The 6,061-nt window shown below is 56.3% G+C and overlaps 1 protein-coding gene across 1 annotated transcript in view; it reads left to right on the top strand.

The window, feature by feature from the left end:
* The first annotated feature begins 301 nt into the window (after positions 1-301).
* Positions 302-6,061, top strand: part of TXNDC16 (thioredoxin domain containing 16) — a 118,587-nt gene continuing 112,827 nt past the window's right edge. The window contains exon 1 of the mRNA XM_068254648.1: positions 302-396. The gene's annotated coding sequence lies outside the window, so the exon portion shown is untranslated. The remainder of the gene's footprint in view (positions 397-6,061) is intronic.

Genomic DNA, 6,061 nt, shown 5'->3' with positions numbered 1-6,061 from the left:
TGGAAAGTCCCTACCCCGATTGGAGGGAGGCAGCCCCGCCCATCAGCTAGGGGAATTACTATTGGCTGGGCTGCGCGCCCGTCATTCTTTTGTCTGAGATTGTTACCGCCCCTTTTAGATGCCTATTGGACGGCTGGGTTGCAGAAGGGGCGGGGATGTAGGTGGAGTTACGCGTCAGTGTTCAGCTCAGTTTCCCATTTAGCTGTTTCATTGGAAGGTGAAGTCACCGCCCATAAGCCGCAGCTCTGCATATGTCACTGGTTGGCTCCGCCCCCTGATTGCTGATTGGGCCGCCGCGGTGTGGAGGAGCTGGAAGTGTGACAGTTGTCAGTCTGGTGGTCGGATTGGTACCTGAATTGCTGGAGGAGAGAGAAGAGGATGGGCAGGACGGGGCTGGTGAGAGCGGGTCACCTGAGGAGAATGAGGGGAGAGTGATAGGAAGGCAGGGGAGCATGAGGGGTAACAGGGGAGCACGAGGGGTGACAGGACGACATGGGAGCATGAGGGGGGACAGGGAGGGAGTGGGGTGACAGGAGGGCAGGGGAGCATGAGTGGTGACAGGGAGGGAGAGGGGTGACAGGAGGGCAGGGGAGCATGAGGGGTGATGGGAGCATGAGGGGTGATGGGAGCATGAGGGGTGACAGGAGGGGAGGGTGAGGGGTGACAGGGGAGCGTGAGGGGTGACAGGAGGGCAGGGGAGCATGAGGGGTGACAGGAGGGCAGGGGAGCATGAGGGGTGACAGGAGGGCAGGGGAGCATGAGGGGTAACAGGAGGGCAAGGGAGCATGAGGGGTGACAGGACGACATGGGAGCATGAGGGGTGACAGGAAGGCAGGGGAGGGTGAGGGGTGACAGGAAGGCAGGGGAGCATGAGGGGTGAGAAGGAGGTGAGGGGTGACAGGAGGGCAGGGGAGCATGAGGGGTGACAGGAGGGCAGGGGAGCATGAGGGGTGACAGGAGGGCAGGGGAGGGTGAGGGGTGACAGGTGGGCAGGGGAGGATGAGGGGTGGCAGGAGGGCAGGGGAGGGTGAGGGGTAGCAGGAAGGCTGGAGAGGATGAGGGGTGATAGGAAGGCAAGGGAGCATGAGGGGTGACAGGAGGGCAGGGGAGGGTTAGGGGTGACAGGAGGGCAGGGGAGGGTGAGGGTGACAGGAGGGCAGGGGAGCATGAGGGGTGACAGGAGGGCAGGGGAGGGTGAGGGATGACAGGGGAGCATGAGGGATGACAGGTGGGCAGGGGAGGGTGAGGGGTGACAGGGGAGCATGAGGGGTGGCAGGAGGGCAGGGGAGGGTGAGGGGTGACAGGAGGGCAGGGGAGCATGAGGGGTGACAGGAGGGTGAGGGATGACAGGGGAGCATGAGGGATGACAGGTGGGCAGGGGAGGGTGAGGGGTGACAGGGGAGCATGAGGGGTGGCAGGAGGGGAGGGTGAGGGGTGACAGGAGGGAAGGGGAGCATGAGGGTTGACAGGAGGGCAGGGGAGGGTGAGGGATGGCAGGGGAGCATGAGGGATGACAGGTGGGCAGGGGAGGGTGAGGGGTGACAGGGGAGCATGAGGGGTGGCAGGAGGGCAGGGGAGGGTGAGGGGTGGCAGGAAGGCTGGAGAGGATGAGGGGTGATAGGAAGGCAGGGGAGGATGAGGGGTGATAGGAAGGCAAGGGAGCATGAGGGGTGACAGGAGGGCAGGGGAGGGTGAGGGGTGACCGGGGAGCATGAGGGGTGACAGGAGGGCAGGGGAGCATGAGGGGTGACAGGAGGGCAGGGGAGCATGAGGGGTGACAGGGGAGCATGAGGGGTGACGGGAGGGTGAGGGGTGACAGTAGAGCCTGAGGGTGACAGGAGGGCAGGGGAGGGTGAGGGGTGACAGGAAGGCAGGGGAGCATGAGGGGTAAGAAGGAGGAGAGGGGTGATAGGGGATAGGAAGATATGGGAGGTGGATAAGTTGCAGGACGGCATGGGGGAGGATGAGAGATGATAGAAAGGCAGGGGAGGATGAAGGGTGATAGGAAGGCAGGGGAGATGGGTGATAGGAAGGCGGGAGAGGATGAGGGGTGATTGATTGGAAGGCAGGGGAGGATGAGGGGTGATTGGAAGGCAGTGGAGGATGAGGGGGGATAGGAAGGCGGGGGAAGATGAGGGGTGATAGGAAGGAGGTAGAGGATGAGGGGTGATAGGAAGGCGGGGGAGGATGAGGGGTGATTGGAAGCCAGGGGAGGATGTGGGGTGATTGGAGGGTGAGGAGTGACCAGGAGGGCAGGGACAGATGAGGAGTGACCATTAGGAAAAAGTAGAACGAGGGATGACCAATTGGGAAAAGGGGATTGAAAGGGGAGGTGAAGGCAGGGAGAATGATGGGAGATCAGTAGAAAGGGGGGGGGGGGGGCAGAAGAAAAGAAACTAGTAGAAGAAGGAAGATGAGGAGTGACCAGAAGGGGAAGGCTGTAGAGGATTAAAGGTTGACCAGGAGCATAGGGAAGGACCTAACCTTCAACCCTAGTCAGCAGCACTCGCCTTCTCTTCCAGAAGCTGTGTATTTTGCGTTTCTGGATATCAGCTGCAGCAGGCAGATATTGGCTACAGTACTTGAATTGGGTTCTTGGCTTCATAACAGCCAATCACTATTGCCCAATGTGTTTTACACATTGCCTTTTGAACCCTTTTGGGAACTCCTGTGCTGCAGCTTCTGTGTGCCTATAGTTATCTGGGGAAACTGTATGTACAATTGATTGGTGCAGTTTAGAACGATTTCTCTAATCGCTATTGCCCGATTCATGCAGTGTAGCCAGTATCCCGTGCTTGCTATAGCCAGTATCGCTTTCTTGCTATAGCCAGTATCCCGTGCTTGCTATAGCCAGCATCCCGTGCTTGCTATAGCCAGCATCCCGTGCTTGCTATAGCCAGCATCCCATGCTTGCTATAGCCAGCATCCCGTGCTTGCTATAGCCAGCATCCCGTGCTTGCTATAGCCAGCATCCCGTGCTTGCTATAGCCAGCACCCCGTGCTTGCTATAGCCAGTACCCCGTGCTTGCTATAGCCAGTACCCCGTGCTTGCTATAGCCTGTATCCCGTGCTTGCTATAGCCAGTATCCCGTGCTCGCTATAGCCTGTATCCCGTGCTCGCAACAGCCAGTAGCCCGTGCTTGCCATAGCCAGTATCCCGTGCTTGCTACAGCCAGTATCCCGTGCTTGCTACAGCCAGTATCCCGTGCTTGCTACAGCCAGTATCCCGTGCTTGCTACAGCCAGTATCCCGTGCTTGCTACAGCCAGTATCCCGTGCTTGCTACAGCCAGTATCCCGTGCTTGCTACAGCCAGTATCCCGTGCTTGCTACAGCCAGTATCCCGTGCTTGCTACAGCCAGTATCCCGTGCTTGCTACAGCCAGTATCCCGTGCTTGCTATAGCCAGTATCCCGTGCTTGCTATAGCCAGTATCCCCTGCTTGCTATAGCCAGTATGCCCTGCTTGCTATAGCCTGTATCCTTTTGCTTGCTATAGCCAGTATCCCCTGCTTGCTAGAGCCAGTATCCCCTGCTTGCTATAGCCAGTATCCCCTGCTTGCTATAGCCAGTATCCCCAGCTTGCTATAGCCAGTATCCCCTGCTTGCTATAGCCAGTATCCCATGCTTGCTATAGCCAGTATCCCGTGCTTGCTATAGCCAGTATCCCCTGCTTGCTATAGCCAGTATCCCATGCTTGCTATAGCCTGTATCCTGTGCTTGCAACAGCCAGTATCCCGTGCTTGCTATAGCTAGTATCCCGTGCTTGCTATAGCTAGTATCCCGTGCTTGCTATAGCTAGTATCCCGTGCTTGCTATAGCCTGTATCCCGTGCTTGCTATAGCCTGTATCCCGTGCTTGCTATAGCCTGTATCCCGTGCTTGCTATAGCCAGTATCCCGTGCTTGCTATAGCCAGTATCCCGTGCTTGCTATAGCCAGTATCCCTTTCTTGCTACAGCCAGTACCCTGTGCTTGCTATAGCCAGTATCCCTTTCTTGCTACAGCCAGTACCCTGTGCTTGCTATAGCTAGTATCCCGTGCTTGCTATAGCCTGTATCCTGTGTTTGCTATAGCCTGTATCCCGTGCTTGCTATAGCCAGCATCCCGTGCTTGCTATAGCCAGCATCCCGTGCTTGCTATAGCCAGCATCCCGTGCTTGCTATAGCCAGCATCCCGTGCTTGCTATAGCCAGCATCCCGTGCTTGCTATAGCCAGCATCCCGTGCTTGCTATAGCCAGCATCCCGTGCTTGCTATAGCCAGCATCCCGTGCTTGCTATAGCCAGCATCCCGTGCTTGCTATAGCCAGCATCCCGTGCTTGCTATAGCCAGCATCCCGTGCTTGCTATAGCCAGCACCCCGTGCTTGCTATAGCCAGTACCCCGTGCTTGCTATAGCCAGTACCCCGTGCTTGCTATAGCCAGTACCCCGTGCTTGCTATAGCCAGTACCCCGTGCTTGCTATAGCCAGTACCCCGTGCTTGCTATAGCCAGTACCCCGTGCTTGCTATAGCCTGTATCCCGTGCTTGCTATAGCAAGTATCCCGTGCTCGCTATAGCCTGTATCCCGTGCTTGCAACAGCCAGTATCCCGTGCTTGCCATAGCCAGTATCCCGTGCTTGCTACAGCCAGTATCCCGTGCTTGCTACAGCCAGTATCCCGTGCTTGCTACAGCCAGTATCCCGTGCTTGCTACAGCCAGTATCCCGTGCTTGCTACAGCCAGTATCCCGTGCTTGCTACAGCCAGTATCCCGTGCTTGCTACAGCCAGTATCCCGTGCTTGCTACAGCCAGTATCCCGTGCTTGCTACAGCCAGTATCCCGTGCTTGCTACAGCCAGTATCCCGTGCTTGCTACAGCCAGTATCCCGTGCTTGCTACAGCCAGTATCCCGTGCTTGCTACAGCCAGTATCCCGTGCTTGCTACAGCCAGTATCCCGTGCTTGCTACAGCCAGTATCCCGTGCTTGCTACAGCCAGTATCCCGTGCTTGCTATAGCCAGTATCCCGTGCTTGCTTTAGCCAGTATCCCCTGCTTGCTATAGCCAGTATGCCCTGCTTGCTATAGCCTGTATCCTTTTGCTTGCCATAGCCAGTATCCCCTGCTTGCTAGAGCCAGTATCCCCTGCTTGCTATAGCCAGTATCCCCTGCTTGCTATAGCCAGTATCCCCAGCTTGCTATAGCCAGTATCCCCTGCTTGCTATAGCCAGTATCCCATGCTTGCTATAGCCAGTATCCCATGCTTGCTATAGCCAGTATCCCGTGCTTGCTATAGCCAGTATCCCCTGCTTGCTATAGCCAGTATCCCATGCTTGCTATAGCCAGTATCCTGTGCTTGCAACAGCCAGTATCCCGTGCTTGCTATAGCTAGTATCCCGTGCTTGCTATAGCTAGTATCCCGTGCTTGCTATAGCTAGTATCCCGTGCTTGCTATAGCCTGTATCCCGTGCTTGCTATAGCCTGTATCCCGTGCTTGCTATAGCCAGTATCCCGTGCTTGCTATAGCCAGTATCCCGTGCTTGCTATAGCCAGTATCCCTTTCTTGCTACAGCCAGTACCCTGTGCTTGCTATAGCCAGTATCCCTTTCTTGCTACAGCCAGTACCCTGTGCTTGCTATAGCTAGTATCCCGTGCTTGCTATAGCCTGTATCCTGTGTTTGCTATAGCCTGTATCCCATGCTTGCTATAGCCAGTATCCCGTGCTTGCTATAGCCTGTATCCCGTGCTTGCTATAGCCAGTATCCCCTGCTTGCTATAGCCAGTATCCCCAGCTTGCTATAGCCAGTATCCCCTGCTTGCTATAGCCAGTATCCCATGCTTGCTATAGCCAGTATCCCATGCTTGCTATAGCCAGTATCCCGTGCTTGCTATAGCCAGTATCCCCTGCTTGCTATAGCCAGTATCCCATGCTTGCTATAGCCTGTATCATGTGCTTGCAACAGCCAGTATCCCGTGCTTGCTATAGCTAGTATCCCGTGCTTGCTATAGCTAGTATCCCGTGCTTGCTATAGCTAGTATCCCGTGCTTGCTATAGCCTGTATCCCGTGCTTGCTATAGCCTGTATCCCGT

This window comes from Hyperolius riggenbachi, chromosome 9 (genome assembly GCF_040937935.1).
Source record: "Hyperolius riggenbachi isolate aHypRig1 chromosome 9, aHypRig1.pri, whole genome shotgun sequence".
NCBI classification, from domain to species: Eukaryota; Metazoa; Chordata; class Amphibia; order Anura; family Hyperoliidae; genus Hyperolius; species Hyperolius riggenbachi.
This window is presented reverse-complemented; position numbering and strand designations above follow the sequence as displayed.